Source organism: Kogia breviceps, chromosome 15 (assembly GCF_026419965.1).
Source record: "Kogia breviceps isolate mKogBre1 chromosome 15, mKogBre1 haplotype 1, whole genome shotgun sequence".
NCBI lineage: Eukaryota > Metazoa > Chordata > Mammalia > Artiodactyla > Physeteridae > Kogia > Kogia breviceps.
This window is the reverse complement of record NC_081324.1, coordinates 67,294,638-67,313,493: the sequence shown is the minus strand read 5'-3', so window position 1 is coordinate 67,313,493 and position 18,856 is coordinate 67,294,638. Positions and strand designations below refer to the sequence as shown.

The following is an 18,856-nucleotide window of genomic DNA, read 5'->3' as shown; positions in this document are numbered from 1 at the left end:
ACTGAACACCAGGGCTGGGATGAGACTGAGGCAAACAAGGTAAGAGTGAGTACCACCTTAAATATTACTTCCTAGGTGTCTTGTTTGCCTCCCATTCCAGCCCTACTGAATACACATGTGAAATCAGCACCCAGATCAAGAAACAAAATACTACCAGCACCTTGAGCAAAACTCAGCCTTGCTTTGCAGTCACTGTTCTACTCAACAGGAGTATCTCTATCCTGGCTTCTAATAGCATTGATTAGTTTCTCTTGTTTTTTATTTTATAGATGTGGAATCATGGAGTATGAAACATTTTTTCACTGCTTTGAACATTCCAAACATGTTTTTTAATGAAATATATACACATTTCTGGAGGGAATAGATTTACTAGGAGTAGAATTGCTGGGTCACAGGATATGAGACATTTAGCTTTAATAGATACTACAAAACAATTTCCAAAGTGCTTGTGCCAATTTACACTTCCATCAGCAAGTTTTGGTTGCTCCACATCCTCACCAATTGTTGGCATTTTCCATCTTTTTAATTTTAGCCATTCTGGTGGGTGTGTAGTGGTAGGTCATTGTGGTTTTAATTTGCAGTTTCCTGATGACTAATGAAGATGAGCACCTTTTCACATGTTTATTGGCCATGTTGGATGTCCTCTTTTGTGAAATGTCTTTTCAAGTCATTTGTCATTTTTCTATTGGGTTCTATTGGGTTTGTCTTTCATTCTTATGGATTTGTAGGAGTTCTGAATATATATTCCACATATAAGTCCTTTGTCAGATACATGTATTGTGAATATCTCTTCAACTTTCGAACTTGCCTTTTTACTCTCTTAACGGTGTATTGTGATGAACAGAATATTAATTTTAATATAGTTCAACTTATCAATCTTTTCAGCTATCTTTGGCAGTTTTTATTTAAAAAATTTTATCCACTCTAAAGTTTACAGAGATGTAGTCTATGTTTTTCTCTAACAAGGAGAAATAGCTGCAGAAACAGAAGTGATTTTTTAAATTATAAGATACCTCCATGAATAATATCATACCAAAAATATAAATAACTGACCTTTCTCTCCCCGTCTTCAAGTATTTATATATTTTGGTATGACGTTATTCATGGAGGTCTCATAATTTTTAAAATTGCTTCTGCTTCTGTAGTTATTTCCCTGTTTTTATATCTGGTATTTATTTGTGCCCCATTTGTTTTTCTTGGTTAGATTGGCCCCAAATCAGTATTTTTTATTACTCTTTTCAAAGTCATCTCTTAGTTGTGCTGATCTCTTCTGTTGCTTTGTTTATCTATTTTGCTCATGTTTTGCTTTTATCTTTGCCTTCTTCTATTTCTCTGGTTTGGTTTTGTCTCCCTTATTCCAAACTGATCTCTCCATCAATATATAGACATATATATTCTACGAGTACCTCGAATTCAGTATCAAATGGAATTTCAACTTCTTACCAAACATGCTCTTCTTCCTCCCAGGTTCCTTATCTTTGTATTTCATTAAAACTTTACCAAGCAGCCTAACCAGGAATGTGTTCAACTCCTATTTTCTTCTCACTTTTCACAGCCTTTTGGTTACCATTTCCGTCTGTTTTGTATCTGAAATACTTCGCCAGTCTGGCCCTGTTGCCATTGTAGTGATTCAGGCTGTCATCACTGCTTTCTTGGTGAAGGACAGCTGAGCCTCCTAACTGAGTCTCCCTGATGTCAGCATTGCCCCTCTAATTTGTCTTCCAGAGTGCCAGAAAGTGAGGGTACTAAAACTATGATGATCATTTTCAAATATTTCAAGTTGATTTATTTTGTGTAATTTCAAAGGTCAGAATGAGAGCCAGAAAATGAAAATTACATTGGCTGGGTGAGGTGTGCAGAGGTTGATTTTGGCTCAAGAGAAGGAAGAACTTTCTCTTAAAAAATTTTAAAGCAATATCATAATGATATTAAAGTAATTTTTTTTTGTTTTGTTTTTGTTTTCTTGTTTTGCGGTACGCGGGCCTCTCACTGTTGTGGCCTCTCCCGTTGCGGAGCACAGGCTCCGGACGCGCAGGCTCAGAGGCCACGGCTCACGGGCCCAGCTGCTTGGCGGCATGTGGGATCTTCCCGGACTGGGGCATGAACCCGCGTCCCCTGCACCGGCAGGCGGATTCTCAACCACTGCGCCACCAGGGAAGCCCTAAAGTAATTTTAAAAGCAGTGCAAATCTTTCAGCTGTCCTACCATCCCATCAGTACTGTTTTCTTTCCTTTTTTTTTTTTTTTTGCCACATCACGGCATGTGGGATCGTAGTTCCCCAACCAGGGATCAAATCTGTGCCCCCTGCAGTGGAAGCACAGAGTCTTAACCGCTGGACTGCCAGGGAAGTCCCTGTTTTCATTTTTATATGTTCCATCCCATCTAGTCATTTTCCACAGATATACATATATTTATACATGATTTTAATCATGCTATAAATATAAATTTGTTTTATTGATAATTTTATACTTAATATTAATTTTATAACTATGTCTCACCTTACTGTTCATATTTTTAATTTTAATGAACTTTTTATTCCATTTAGGTATTATACCATTTTCCTACATTAAATATTTAAGTTAATTCCTGATTTTACTATTATAAATGGTGTTATAATAAATACCTTTGTATGTATGGCAGAATCTTCCCTTATTTTCTAAGGCTATAGTATCAGGAGTGAAATTTACAGAGCCTGAAAATTTGTATAGCTCTCAAATGAGTATTATCATTTTACAGAAACTTCCAGCTTCTCTACCTCCTCAGGATGGATTTTCTAAAAATGACAACTACTTGATAAAACTGACTGTCTTGAGAAGGGTGAATGCTTTGTCGACAGCTGTGTTCAAGTACAGGTATATACTATGTTCAAGATAGAGTATAGATGATTGTCTCTAGGGTGTTGCAAGAGAAAATCATGATTTAGGGGGAAGGTTGAACTAGACTGACCTCTGAGGTCCCTTCCATGCTAAGATTCCCTGGGTTATATTTTGAATTCCTATTAAGACAATAATGGGGCTTCCCTGGTGGCGCCGTGGTTGAGAGTCCACCTGCCGATGCAGGGGATGCAGGTTTGTGCCCCGGTCCAGGAGGATCCCACATGCCTTGAGGAAAATTAAGACATATAAAATATAGTTTCTACCTTTGAGAACTCTAGCTGAAGAGACAATATCTACATGATATAAAGAAAAATAATACTGGAGAGTATATGAATGATAGAAATAATATTAACTAACAATACTGAGCATGGTACTCAGGGCTTCACATGTATTATCACTTTAAATCTTCCCAGCTATTTTATGAGGTAGATTCTATTATTATCCTGATTTTACAAAGGAGAAAACTGAGACTTAGAGAAATTAGCCCAAGGCTACAGATACAGTGAATAAGTAGCAGGGCCAGAATTCAAATCAAGGCAGTTGGACTCCAAAGCCTGTGCTCTTAGGATACAGAAATAAAGGTAAATTGGCACTGTGTGGGAAGGTTTCATTGAGTTGATTTTATAGATATATCAGTTTGATTGGCAGAGATTAAGGCAGAGGACGTTCCAGGCAAGTTGGAAAGTACAGTGTGGTAGCATCAGAACTTCTGTTTCTATGATTTGGAATTCCAATTCTGAACCTTCCACATCTTTCCCTGTATCCTACCTGGCTTTGCTGAAATCTCTACTTTTCGTAAACTTTAACTCAAAGATTTTTTTAAAACTTTTTTAAATCATAAATTTTTTCTATTAAAATATAAAGTTTACAAAATCTTGATCAAACAGCTTATACTGCTTTTTCACCAGTGATCCATAGTAAAGAAGTAATTTAACATAATCATCTTGTGAGGTTATTGTAAGATTGAAAAAAATATTTTAATACAATTTTCTTTTTCAGGTTATTTCTTATCTCAGGCACAGAAAGACAAATATAAAAGATTTCTACCAGTAGTTGAAATTATTCAATATTTGTACTCTTCATTTTCTGTTGTGATCCTTAAGATCTGAAGAACAATGTAAAACTGAGATCATAGTTTGGCAATGGATTCAGAAATGATTAGAGATAAACTTGAAATTTAAAATTTCTTAGATGATAAGAACTCTTAAAGCCTAACTCCACTTGGAAAATAGGACACAGAACCCAAGTAAAGAGACCAAGGAATCCCAGGACAAAACAGGGTTATGTAGAACTGTCTGAAAGACCCTGTCCCAAATGTGTCCTTATTTTTTCTATCTCTGCAACATCTTCAGGACAGGTTTTCCTTCCTTGTAGGGGTGGTTTAAGCTTAAGGCCTTAGGTAGTAAGGACACACAAACACAGTGGCACATGACAGTACTCTGTGAAGTTGACCTGTTTTCTCTGTTTCAGTCAGCTGGAGGGATAGCAATAGACATACACACTAGAGAGAGACTGTTGGACAGGCTTCTTTAAAGAACTCACCTATGTGGTGACAATAACCACATGTTCTTGAATTGGTTGTAGAATCTTATTTAAATTTTATGCTAAGTTTAAATGCTGAGGGAAAAGTACTTCTTTCTAATAGAGGTAGTTAACCCAGACTCCTTAAAGGACTAGTAATTACTGATACATCCAGACAGCTATGAAAAGATGGAGAGCTAATGTTGCACATATCTATTATAGAGACTGATGGTCCTAGTTTATTAAGCCATTACAGCTCTTTGGGAATTCATATTTTTATCAATTTTTTTTTTTTTTTTTTTTTTTTGTACGCGGGCCTCTCACTGTTGGGGCCTCTCACTGTTGTGGCCTCTCCCGTTGCGGAGCATAGTCTCCCGACGCGCAGGCTCAGCAGCCATGGCTCACAGGCCCAACCGCTCCGCGGCATGTGGTTATCTTCCCAGCCCAGGGCACGAACCCGTGTCCCCTGCATCGGCAGGCGGACTCTCAACGACTGCGCCACCAGGGAAGCCCTATTTTTATCAATTTTTAAGTGGGGATCCATAGGCTGTAATTTTCTAATTTTCTGAGCTCTTTATGATTTTTTGTACCCTCAGAAAGGGTTGCTTTTTCTTTTTGATGAATTCCACAAAATAATACATATATTATAACAATATATGCATTTTTTTCCCTGTGTGAAGGCCATTTTTTTTCCCTGTGTGAAGGCCATTTCTTACCTTTTGTGCTAACACATTTGATTAAAGTGTAAATGATTTGTTTTTGAGAAATTAGAATGTAAAGTACATTGGTGCCAAAGTAAATGGTACCATTTAAGTGTGGACTAGAAAGATATTTTTTGCATTTCCTTAGAATTGCTCTGTATTCTAGTCAGTGGATTAAAACAAGAGCCTTTTCATTCAGAATCTATTTTCTCCCACTAAACTCTGAACTGAAGTTTTGCATTTTTGAGGTATAGTCTGATGATTTTCATAGTATTACATCTCTTGAAGCATATATGCCTTGTTTGATACAATGTAGTGTTGGCAAGAATATCTTAGATTCTTGGAAATAGAGTTGATTATTGAAAACCTTGGAAGAGGCACATTATCTACAGAAAATATTCAGACTTTAAAACCACACATCATTCTCTCTTTATCATGGGGTATAGTCCTTTTCACAAAGTTTCTTTTTGTCAAATAGGAAATTTTTTTCAATTAATTTTTCTGTTCTGCATTACAGAATATAATTGTTATCCTCTGTTAACCATGAAAAGAGGAATGAAAGTTGGTTGACTTTTCCATCAGTCGTACAAGTCATCTCTTTTTTAAAATGAACCACTCTGTAACATATCAGAGAATTATTGTGAGTGGGAAGAGCCACTCTGATTATCTGTGTATGTTTCATTTACATAAAGAAAAAAAGAGTATATTGATATATATATATTACAACAGAAGAAAAGCGTAGTGAGTAATCTTAAGTAATAACACTTTGGATGTTACTATTATTAAACCCTAGCATTAAAAGAAGTAAGTTTTGTTTTTTTAAAGAAGGAGTAAGACTGAGAATGTTCTTTTTGGTTTAAAAAAATGCCTGTAATAATCTGAAATAATACAATGTTATCCTTATACTAAAACCAGTATAATATTAGGCTCTATTTAGAGTTTTTTTAAAAAAATAAAGACTTTATTGAGATTTAGTCAATTACATATTGGAAAAAAATATAATGATAATGTTACTTAATTATATAGAACTATATACAGTTGGCCAGTTTTTCTAATACTTGTTATATGTGCTGCTAGTTTTCCATTTGAAGTTACATTGCCTGTTGGTAAACAGATAAGATTATGGTTTGTAACAAACCCAGGCATTGTAAGGAGAGTAATTCTTTTGGTATTTATATTAGGATCTCAAAATTGAGATTTAAGACTTCAGAAGATCAGTCCTTCAGACAGTGATAAAGAGGAGCTAGAAACAGAAGTATATATATATATCCTCTATGGAGCCACCACCTCAAATTTGCTTCTTCCTGTATGATGGAGGGCTCCTCCTGCTCTGATAACAAAATTCAGAACAAACAGAAACCTTATAGCTAATGGCACTGGTCTGACATTAAAAGAAGTCTACACTTAGCTCATTGTGAAGAAAGTTTAAAATAATATCCTAAAATATTCTAATCAACCATAAGTTATCAACATTTATTCAGTCAGCAAATTTATATTGAAGCCTATCATGCTTGACTCACTGTACAAAGGTAGTAGACACAACGATAAACACGTCAAATCCCTGATTCAGAATCGCTCAGGAGAAATGGAACAAGTAGCTGTTATATAAATAATAATAATAATCAGCATTTATTAAGTGCCTACAAAGGGCTTTATATACACATGGCTTCAATTGATCCCAACAATTTTGCATAACATTTTATAGCTGAAGGAACAGAAGTTCATAGACATTAAGTAGCATATCCAAGGTTGCCCAACTAGAAAGCATCAGAGTCAGTATCAGAGAACCTAGGTCTCTCTGGCTCCAAAGCTCATCCTCAGTCCATTAAACCTTACATTCATTCATGTAGGAGAGAATGTTAAAAATCCCACAAGAGAGCAAAAATCCTATAGAATGATTAACTTCCACTTTTATTCATGAAGAAATAATGTAACAGACTTGCTCTCCTGTTATAAAAAATTGGGAAACTGGGGAAAATATATGAAGCAACTGTTTTCAGACATTAGATAACAGGAAGGGCAAAACTGTGATCCCTGAGAGAAGAAAAACAAGATGAGCCTTAAAACTGCACCTTCTGTCAGGGGGTCCTTTCTGGACCACTGGTGTGGGAAGGGGGAACCCAAGCAGAGCATGGCATCTTGCTGGGTTGAAGAAATAGACTGGAGTTTGAGGAAGCTGAAGCACCTGGGGACAGAGTATCAGAAGGGAGGGATCTACAGAGAGAAAGAGCTCCAGAAATCATCACTGGCATCCCTTGAGTCTTTTGTTGAATATTCAGCTTCTCAGGAATGGATTGAAATTCTACAAGGTTGGACACAGAAAAGTATTGGGGGAACTGTAAAAGATTCTTAGAACTCTCACAAGACTGACAGACATTCACATAACGATCAGTTATGTGGAGAGACCTTGTTGAACACCTGGAACATTCAATAGAGACTCCAGAAGGGTTACACCTTAGCATAAAAGCTAAACCAATCCTTTAGTGAAGGCCTCCAAACTGAATTCTAACAGCTTAAAAACAAGCCTTGAAAAAAGGATCAAGCTTATTTGCCTGCCAAAATAACATTCAACACTTTTTAGAGGAAAACAAAGTCCAAACACTCAATTATGTAAAATCTTATTGTCCAGAATCCGATAACAATTAATTCACATGTAAAGCAGCAGAAAAACTGACCCATAACCAAGGAAAATTAGTCAATAGAAGGAGACCCAGAAATGCCAACAATCATAAAATTAGCAGATAAGGACTTTAAAACAACTATTATACCAAGTGCAATGATAACCTATGTTTACACAAAAACATGTATACAAATGTTTATATTGACATTATTTGTAATCTCCCCAAACTGGAAACAACCAAGATGTTCCTTAATGGGAGAATGGATAAATTTAAAATAAAAAAGAACAAACTACTGGTACCTGCAACATCATGGATCAGTTGCAAATACATCATGCTAAGTGAAAGAAGCCAGAATCAAAAGACTACATACTGTATGATTCTATTTATACAACATTTTTTCTTGAACAGCTTTATTGAGATATAATTCATATACCATACGAATTGCCCACTTAAAGTATACAATTCAATGGTTTTTAGTACGTTCAAAGAGTTGTGCAACTATCATCACAGTCAATCTTAGAACATTTTCATCACCCCAAAAGGAACCCCATACCCTTTAACTATCATCTCCCTATTTCCTCTTTCCGTCTCTCCCCCAAGTCTTAAGCAACCATTAATCTATTTTCTGTCTCTATAGATTTTCTTATTCTGAATATTTCATATAAGTGAAGTCACACAATATATTGTGTTTTGTGACTGGCTTCTTTCACTTAGCATTATGTTTTCAAGTTTCACCCATGTGGTAGCATGTATTGGTGCTTCATCCTTTTTTATGGCTGAATAATATTCCATTGTACGGGTAGACCACATGTTTATCTATTCATCAGTGATGGACAATTAGGTTGTTTCCACCTTTTGGCTATTATGAATAATGCTACTATAAACAGTCATGTGGGACTTCCCTGGCGGTCCAGTGGTTAAGACTCCGTGCTTCCACTGCAGGGGGCACGGGTTCGATCCCTGGTCAGGGAACTAAGATCCTGCATCATGCCAACAACAACAACAACAAAATGAAAAAACATTCATATACAAGTTTTTTGGAACACCTATTTTTAATTCTCTTGGGTATATACCTAGGAGTGGCATTGCTAGGTCCTATTAACTCTGTTTACTCATTTGAAGAACTCCAAAACTGTCTTCTAAAGTGGCTGCACCATTTTATATTTCCCCCTGCAGTGTATGCAAGTTCTAATTTTCTTCACATCCACAAGACTTATGTCATTTTTTTGATTCTAGCCATCCTAGTAGGTATGAAGTAACTGGTATCTCATTGTTATGATTTCTATATCTGTAGCAACTAGTGATATCATTGTTTATTGTCCGTTTATATATCTTTCATGGAGAAATGTTTATTCAGATATTTTGCCCATTTTTAAGTTAGGTTATTTGTAAACAACAATAAAAACTATTGAGGTGTAAAAATTCTTTATTTCCTGGGTACAGTCTCTTAACAGATGTATGACTTGGAAATATTTTCTCCCATTCTATGAGTTGTCTTTTCATTTTTGTGATGGTGTCCTTTGAAGCACAAATGGTTTTTAATTTTGATCAAGTCCAAGTTATACATTTTTTCTCTTGTTGCTTATGCTTTGTGCGATGTGTGTATGTGATATCCAAGAATCCTTTGCCAAATCCAAGGTCATGAAGATTTACTCCTTTGTTTCCTTCTAGGAGTTTTATAGTTTTAGCTCTTACATTTAGATCTTTGATACAGTTTGAGAGTCAATTTTAGTATATGGCGTGAGGTAAGAATCTGACAGCATGCTTTTGCATGTGGATATTTCAACACCATTTGTTCAAAAGACTATTCTTTCTCCCTGAAATGGTCCTAGTGCTCTTGTCAAAATCAGTTGACCATAGACAGATGGTTTTATTTTGGGACTCTCAATTCTATTCCATTAGTCTATGTGTCTATCCTTATGCCAGTACCACACTGTCCTGATTACCATTGTTTTGTAATAAGTTTTGAATCAAGTATGAGTCCTCCTACTTCTTTCTTTTTTCTCAGGATTGTTTTGGTTATTCTGAGTTCTTTGCAATTTCATATGAATTTGAGAATCAGCTTATCAATTTCTATAAAGAAGTCTGCTAGGATTCACATAGGGATTGCATTGAATCTCAAGATCAGTTTGGGGATTAATGACATCTTAATAATATTAAGCATTTTGATCCATGAACATGGGATATTTATCCATTTATTTAGATTTTCTTTAATTTCTTTCAGCAATGTTAGTTGCACACATCCTGTTAGTTCTGTTTCTCTTCAGAACCCTAGATAATACATTGCTGAACTTGTTAGTTCTAATAGTTTTGTAGTGGATTCTTTAGGGTTTTCAACATACAAGATCATGTCATCTGCAAATAGATACACTTTACTTCTTCCTTTCCAATATGGATGCATTTTATTTCTTTTCCTTTTGTAATTGCCCTGGCTAGAACTTCCATTACAATGTTGAATAGAAGCGGTGAGAATGGACAGCCTTGTCTTGTTCCTGATCTTAGGAGGAAAAGCATCCAGTGTTTCATCATTAGGTATGTTATTGACTATAGTTTTTCAGTAGGTGCCCTCTAACATGTTGAATAAGTTTCCTTCTATTCCTAGTTTATTCAGTGTTTTTTTTTTTAATCGTGAAAGGCTGTTGGATTTTGTCAAATGCTTTTTTTCTGTTAAGATGATCAAGTGATTTTGATATGATGTATTACATTAATTGATTTTTACATATTAAACCAAACTTGTATTTCTGGGATAAATCCCTTTTGGTCATGGGAGATTTTATAGACAGATAAATAGATAGATAGATAGATAGATTTTTTTTTTCCTGAATACAGTTTGCTAAAATTTTGTTAAGGATTTTTATGTCCACATGTATAAGAGATATTAATCTATAGTTTTCTCTTCTTGTGATGTCTTTGTCTGGTTTGGTATCAGGATAACATTGGCCTCATAAAATGAGTCGGGAAGTGTTCACTCTTTTTCTATAGTTTGTGGAGAGTTTGCATTAGTTTTTCTTTGAATTAAAATAAGTTAGCTGGGTCTGGGTTTTTCTTTCTGGGTAGTTTTAAACTTATTATTTATTCAGTCTCTTCACTTGTTATAGATCTATTTAGATTTTCTATTGATATTTCTTTTTGAGTCAGTTTTAGTAGTTTGTATCTTTCTAGGAATTTATTATTTCAGCTATGTTATCTCTTGACAAATAACTGGTTGTAGTACTCCTTTATACTGCTTTCTTATATTTTTGTAAAGTCAGTAGTAATGTTTGCTGTTTTATTTCTTTTTTAAAATTTTATTTATTTATTTGTGGTACGCGGGCCTCTCACTGCTGTGGCCTCTCCCGTTGCGGAGCACAGGCTCCGGACGCACAGGCTCAGCGGCCATGGCTCATGGGCCCAGCCGCTCCGTGGCACGCGGGATCTTCCCGGACTGGGGCACGAACCGGTGTCCCCTGCATTGGCAGGCGGACTCTCAACCACTGCGCCACCAGGGAAGCCCAAATTTATTTATTTTTATTTATTTATTTTTGGCTGCGTGTGGGCTTTCTCTAGTTGCGGCGAGCAGGAGCCTACTCTTCATTGTGGTGCACGGGCTTCTCATTGCGGTGGCGTCTCTTGTTGCAGAGCACGGGCTCTAGGCACGCGGGCTTCAGTAGTTGTGGCTCATGGGCTCTAGAGCACAGGCTCAGTAGTTGTGGTGCATGGGCTTAGTTGCTTCCAGGCATGTGGGATCTTCCTGGACCAGGGCTCGAACCCGTGTCCCCTGCATTGGCAGGCGGATTCTTAACCATTGTGCCACCAGGGAAGCCCTGCTGTTTTACTTCTGATTCTAGTAATTTGAGTCTTCTCTCTTGTTTTCTTGGCTACAGGTTTGTCAATTCTGTTGATCTTTCAAAGAACCCCCTTATGGATTCATCAGTTTTCTCTATTGTTTTTTGTATTCTCCATTTCATAAATTTCCAATACAGTCTTTATTACCTTTCTTCTGCTTGTTTTAGATTTAGTTTGCACTTTTAAGGAGGAAGTTTAGGTTCTTTAAGATCTTTCTTCTTTCTTAATATAGGCATTTACACCTATTAAATTCCCTCTAAGCACTGCTGTTTTAGCAGTGTTATGTTTTGTTCTGTTGTATCTTCTTTTTTATTCATCTGAAATGATCTTCTGACTTCTCTTTTGATTTCTTTTTTGACACATTGGTTATTTAGGAGTGTGTTGTTTAATTTTCATGTATTTGTGTGTTTCCTCAATTTTATTCTGTTCTTGATTTCCAACTTTATTCCACTGTAGTCAGAGAACATACTTTTAATTATTTTTATCCTTTTAAATTTATTTGAGATTTCTTTTATGATTTAACATATGGTCTTTGCTGGGGAATGTTCCACATGGGAAGAATGTGTATTCTGCTATTATTGGATATAGTGTTTTATAGATGTCTGTTAGGTCTAGTTGGTTTATACTATTTTTCAGTCCTTTTATTTCCTTATTAATCTTCTGTCTAGCTGTTCTACTCATTACTAAAATTGGGGTATTGAAGTCCTCAACTGTTATTGTTGAATTGCCTGTTTCTCCCTTCACTTCTGTCAGATTTTGCTTATGTAATTTTGTGTTCTATTGTTAGGTGTGTATATATGTTTATAATTATTTTATCTTCTTGATGGATTGGCCCTTTTATCATCATAAAATGTCCCTCATTATCTCCAGTAACAATAGCTGCCTTTTGATGGGATTGTTTAATCCATTCACACTAATCTTTATTATTATTATTTTAAAGTCTTTATTGAATTCATTACAATATTGCTTCTGTTTTACATCTTGGTTTTTTGGCTGTGAGGCATGCGGGATCCCAGCTCCCCGACCAGGGATAGAACCTGCACCCCCTACACTGGAAGGCGAAGCCTCAACCACTGGACCACCAGGGAAGTCCCTAATGTTATTATTGATAAAGTAGGATTTATGACTACCATTTTACTTTTCATTTTCTATGTGTTTGTCTTTTTTGTTCCTCTAGTCTCCTTTACTGCTTTCTTTTGTATTGAGTGAATATTTTTAATGAAGCATTTAAAATTAAACATTTTTTCACTAAATTTTTTGGGTTTTTTTTATTGGTTACTCTATCATATACAACTTAACTCATCAGAATTACCTTCAGGTTTATGCTAATTTAATTCCAGGGAGATTTAGCAGTGTTACTCCTATATAGCTCTGTTCCCTTTCCCTCTTTACTGTGGTATTATTGCTATTAATATTACACCTATAATGTTACACACCCAGCAATACATTGTCATAATTATTACTCTGCCATCTGTAGTCATTTTCTTAGTCCAAAGCAGCTTTGTTCCCACTCGAGTCCTTTGTGCTCATATTGGCACATATATTATACTTCCTTATGTTATAGATTGAACAATACATTAAATACATATTATTGAATTTCTCCAGGAGTCTCTTCTAACAGGTCTAAGGTGATATCTCATTGCGGTTTTGATTTGCATTTCCCTGATGAGGATCTTTTCATGTGCCTGTTGGTCATCTGCGTTTCCTCTTTGGAAAAATATTTGTTTCTTCTGCCCATTTTTTAATCGGGTTGTTTGGTTTTTTTGATGTTGAGTTATATAAACTGTTTATATATGTTGGATATTAATCCCTTGTTGGTCATGTCATTTGCAAATATTTTCTCCCATTCTGTAGGTTGTCTTTTCATTTTGTCCATGGTTTCCTTTGCTGTGCAAAAGCTTTTAAGTTTAATTAGCCCTCATTTGTTTATTTTTGCTTTTATTTCCTTTACTTTTAGGAGACGGATCCAAAAAATTATTGCTGTGATTTATGTCAAAGAGTGTTCTGTCTTTGTTTTCCTCTAGGAGTTTTATAGTATCCAGTCTTACATTTAGGTCTTTAATCCATTTTGAGTTTACTTTTGTAGATGGTGTTAGAGAATGTTCTAATTTCATTCTTTTACATGTAGCTGTCCAGTTTTCCCGGTACCACTTATTGAAGAGACTGTCTTTTCTCCATTGTATATTTTCTTGCTTCCTTTGTTGTAGTGAAATTTATTTCTTAAATAATAAGGCTTGAAAGTCAAAATTAGTCCTTGATTGGTGGGCTGCAGAATGGATGTTGTATTAGCAGGCATGAAAACAACATTAATCTCATTGTACATCTCCGTCAGAGCTCTTGAGTGACCAGGTACATTGTCAATGAGCAATAATATTTTGAAAGGAATTTTTTTTTTTCCTGAGCAACAGGTCTCAACAGTGTTATCAATAGACATACTGTCATCCAGGCTCTGTTATTCTTTTTTTTTTTTTTTTTTTTTGGTACGCGGGCCTCTCACTGTTGTGGCCTCTCCCGTTGCGGAGCACAGGCTCCAGACGCGCAGGCTCAGCGGCCATGGCTCACAGGACCAGCCGCTCCGCGGCATGTGGGATCCTCCCAGACAGGGGCACGAACCCGCATCCCCTGCATCGGCAGGTGGACTCTCAACCACTGCGCCACCAGGGAAGCCCTGTTACTCCATTTATAGAGCACAGGCAGAGTAGATTTAGAATAATTTTAAGGGCCCCAGGATTTTCAGAATGGTAAGTAAACACTGGCTTCAACTTCAAGTCACCAGCAGTATTGGCCCCTAACAAGAGAGTCATCCTGTCCTTTGAAGCTTTGAAGTCAGGCATTGGTGTTTCCTCTGTAGCTATGAAAGTCCTAGATGGCATCTTCTTCCAATATAAGGCTGTTTCATTTACACTGAAAATCTGTTATTTAGTGTAGCTACCTTCATTAATTATCTTGGCTAGAACTTCTGGATAACTTGCTGCAGCTTCTACATCAGAACTTGCTGCTTTATCCACTTTCATGTTATGGACATGGCTTCTTTCCTTAAACGTCATGAACCAACCTCTGCTAGCCTCAAACTTTTCTTCTGCAGCTTCTTCACCTCTCTAAGCCTTCATAAAATTGAAGAGAATTAGGACCTTGCTCTGGATTAGGCTTTGGTTTAAGGCAGTGCTTTGGCTGGTTTATCTTCTATCCAGACCACTAAAACTTTCTCTATATCAGCAAGACTGTTTGCTTTCTTATCATTCATGTGTTCATTGGAGTAGCATTTTTTATTTCCTTCAAAAATTTTTCCTTTGCTCTCACAGCTTGGCTAACTGTTTGACACAAGAGGCCTAGCTTTGGGCCTAGTATGGCTTTTGACATGCCTTCCTTTATTTAATCTTTAAAAAAAACAAACTTTTTTATTTCAAGTGAAAGACATTCAACTCTTCCTCTCACTTGAACACTTAGAGGCCATTGTAGGGTTATTAATTGGCCTAATTTCAATATTGTTGTGTTCAGAGAATAGAGAGTCCTGGGGAGAGGGAGAGAGATGGGGAACGACCAGGTGGTGGTGCAGTCAGAACTCACAAAACATTTATTGATTAAGTTCATTGTCTTATATGAGTGCAGTTCATGGTGCCCCCAAAAGAGTTACAATGGTAACAATCAAAAGATCACTGATAGGCGAGGGCGGGAGCGTGCTGCGCCCTGGAGCCAGAGCTGGGGCGGCCAAGCTGCTGGGAGCCTGGCCCCAGCCAAGTAGAGCCACCTGGGTGGAGCCCAGGGTATTGGGCAGCCGGCCAGGTGTGAAGGAGGTGCGGCTCTGCTACAAAAACCGTAGGCACAGATGTGGGGGCCATCTCCCGCCACCAGTAGCTGCTGCTGGTGGTGACAATGTCGAATAACGGCCTAGATATTCAAGACAAACCCCCAGCCCCTCCGATGAGAAATACCAGCACTATGATTGGAGCTGGCAACAAAGATGCTGGAACCCTAAACCACGGTTCCAAACCTCTGCCTCCAAACCCAGAGGAGAAGAAAAAGAAGGACCGGTTTTACCGAGTCATCTTACCTGGTGATAAAACAAATAAAAAGAAGGAGAAGGAACGGCCAGAGATTTCTCTTCCTTCAGATTTTGAGCACACGATTCACGTTGGTTTTGATGCTGTCACAGGTGAGTTTACAGGGATGCCAGAGCAGTGGGCCTGCTTGCTTCAGACCTCAAAAATCACTAAGTCAGAGCAGAAGAAAAACCCGCAGGCTGTCCTGGATGTATTAGAATTTTATAACTCGAACCAGACCTCCAATAGCCAGAAGGACATGAGCTTTACAGATAAATCAGCTGAGGATTATAATTCTTCTAATACTTTGAACGTGAAGACAGTATCTGAGACCCCTGCAGTGCTACCAGTTTCAGAAGATGAAGATGATGATGATGATGCTACCCCACCTCCAGTGATTGCTCCACGCCCAGAGCACACAAAATCTATATACACATTGTCCGTGATTGAACCACTTCCTATTACTCCAACTCGGGATGTGGCTACATCTCCCATTTCACCTATTGAGAATAATACCACTCCACCAGATGCTCTGACCCGAAGCAGAAGAAGGAGCCTAAAATGTCTGATAAGGAGATCTTGGAGAAATTACGGAGCACAGTGAGTGTGGGCGATCCTAAGAAGAAATACACACGGTTTGAGAAGATTGGACAAGGTGCTTCAGGCACTGTGTACACTGCAATGGATGTGGCCACAAGACAGGAGGTGGCCATTAAGCAGATGAACCTTCAGCAGCAGCCAAAGAAAGAGCTGATTATTAATGAGATCCTGGTCATGAGGGAAAACAAGAACCCAAATATTGTGAACTACTTGGACAGTTACCTCGTGGGAGATGAGCTATGGGTTGTCATGGAATATTTGGCTGGAGGTTCTTTGACAGACGTGCTAACAGAAACCTGCATGGATGAAGGCCAGATTGCAGCTATGTGCCGTGAGTGCCTGCAGGCTTTGGAGTTTCTGCATTCGAGCCAAGTTATTCATGGAGACATCAAAAGTGACACCATCCTGTTGGGAATGGATGGCTTTGTCAAGCTAACTGATTTTTGATTCTGTGCCCAGATCACCCCAGAGCAGAGCAAACGGAGCACTATGGTGGGAACACCGTAATGGATGGCACCAGAGGTTGTGACACGGAAGGCCTATGGGCCTAAGGTTGACATTTGGTCCCTGGGCATCATGGCCATCGAAATGATTGAAGGGGAGCCCCCATACCTTAATGAAAATCCTCTGAGAGCCTTGTACCTCATCACCACCAATGGGACCCCGGAGCTTCAGAACCCAGATAAGCTGTCAGCTATCTTCCGAGACTTTCTGAACTGCTGTTTTGAAATGGATGTGGAGGAGAGGTTCAGCTAAAGAGCTGTTGTAGCATCAGTTCCTGAAGATTGCCAAGCCCCTCTCCAGCCTCTCCACTGATTGCTGCAGCAAAGGAGGCAACCAAGAACGATCACTAAAACCATGTCACCCCAGCCTCATTGTGCCAAGCCTTCTGTGAAATAAATGCTCATTTCGGAAATTCCAGCCCCTGATGCTCTTCCTTGTCTTGCTCCTCCCCTTTCCTGATCTAGTGCTCTCAAGACTTTGATCCTTGAAAACCATGTGCCCAGCATTGAAGAGAACTGCAGTTGACTAATCGGATGACGGCCATTTAAAAATAAGGAATTTGCTCCCAATCTGTGGATGTGAGGGTGGTTTATGATCAAGGGCTTATATGAATAAACCCTTGGACTCCTATTTCTACATAGCAAAATCCTTCCCCCACCAATCAGTTCTTGACTGTATAAATTTTTGGCTTTATAACATTATCAATTTTTAGTCGGTTGAGATTTTTCTTTCAAAACTCACTCACAACCTTTTGTTGTTCTCTGAGTGTTCCTTTTTACGGCATCCTGCTCTCCTTAATGCTTACAGAATTGTCTCTTATCTCAGAGGATATTGATATCTCTAGATACATTTCTTCTCTTTGTATGTCTTTGTTTCTTCTATTTGTTTGCTGTTTCCTCCTTTACCCCCAGCCACCTCTCCTACCTCTCTCTCCTCAGAAGGCCAAAGATGGCTGGTAGTCCTTGGTTGTCTGCTTATACTTAAAAGGGGAAGGACTAGAAAGCTCTGAGCTTGTGGATGATTGTGATTGTGGCCTTCATTGTAGAATGATATGATCAGGCCTTTGGGGGGAATGCTCAATATCTGTATTTTTAAATCATTCCTCTTGGTCAGTTTCTTCAATCTGTGTTGGCCACCAGTGTTTTGGGAGCCAAATAGAGATAGAGGGCTGAGGGTCTCCACATTCAGTATGCATAGTTTTACTTAATTCCCCCATTTCCAGTACCATAACCCTGCCTCAACTATGCTTTGGATCCCACTATCCAAACACCTCTATCACCTTCCCCAGAGAATAAACTACTGATTTTATGCCTGGGTGGTCAAGGGGCAACTGTTTGGTTTTGCAGAATTGAAGAAGGGGTCTGAGGATTCCAACTGCTTCATAAATGTCTTTTAGTTGGTCTTATTTTAGCTCCTCTACCCACCCTCTTTATCCCTTATTTCAAAAGTACCTGATGCTGGAAATTCTTTAGACTGCTGTACATTTGGATGGTTCTTGGTTTGCCCCACTGCTGGTTTAAGTTACCAGCTACATTAGTTACCTCTCATCCATCTGCTTTCCAGCTTCCAAACTTTTATTGCTGTTTTCTCTTATACTTTCTGTCCTTTGGGGTTTCTACTCTTTAAATCTCTTTACTGTCATTCTAAAGAGGTTTAGGGAGGAAACTAAATAAATGTTGATGGTGTGTCCATCTACCATCTTTACCCAGAAGTCAGTAAATATACTCCTAAAAAAATAAATATGTCAAGAATTACTTTATAGGACCAGCAATGCATTTTTTTCTTTAAGCATTTTGGTCTGAAGAATAAAGGTATTATTACTTGCTTTAGACAGGATTTCTGAGAATTGGTAAAGTATTGCTCAACAATTTTAACATAAAAAAACACTTCATAATACTATAAAGATACTACAAAAATCATATTTAAAGAATTTACATCTAAATGGTTTCAAGAAGAGAATATTAGCTCAGAGTCTTCCACTTGGAAATAAATATCTCAGATGGGTAGAAGGCCACTGGATATAATAATGATATTATCTGAAAATATTTACATGTTTTAAATTTTTCATGCATACTCTATCTTTTCAGAGCTTGCTAGAACATCCATAGTTTCAATTTAGGAAAAAATTATTAGTATAAGATAGTTTAAAAGTCCACAAAGATACTGTC

At 37.6% G+C, this 18,856-nt stretch overlaps 1 protein-coding gene and 1 pseudogene across 1 annotated transcript in view; both read left to right on the top strand.

Annotated features, from left to right (window-relative positions):
* Positions 1–18,856, top strand: part of HORMAD2 (HORMA domain containing 2) — a 70,225-nt gene that overhangs the window by 28,060 nt on the left and 23,309 nt on the right. The gene's annotated exons all lie outside the window — the stretch shown is intronic.
* Positions 15,362–17,376, top strand: LOC131742719 (serine/threonine-protein kinase PAK 1 pseudogene; annotated as a pseudogene).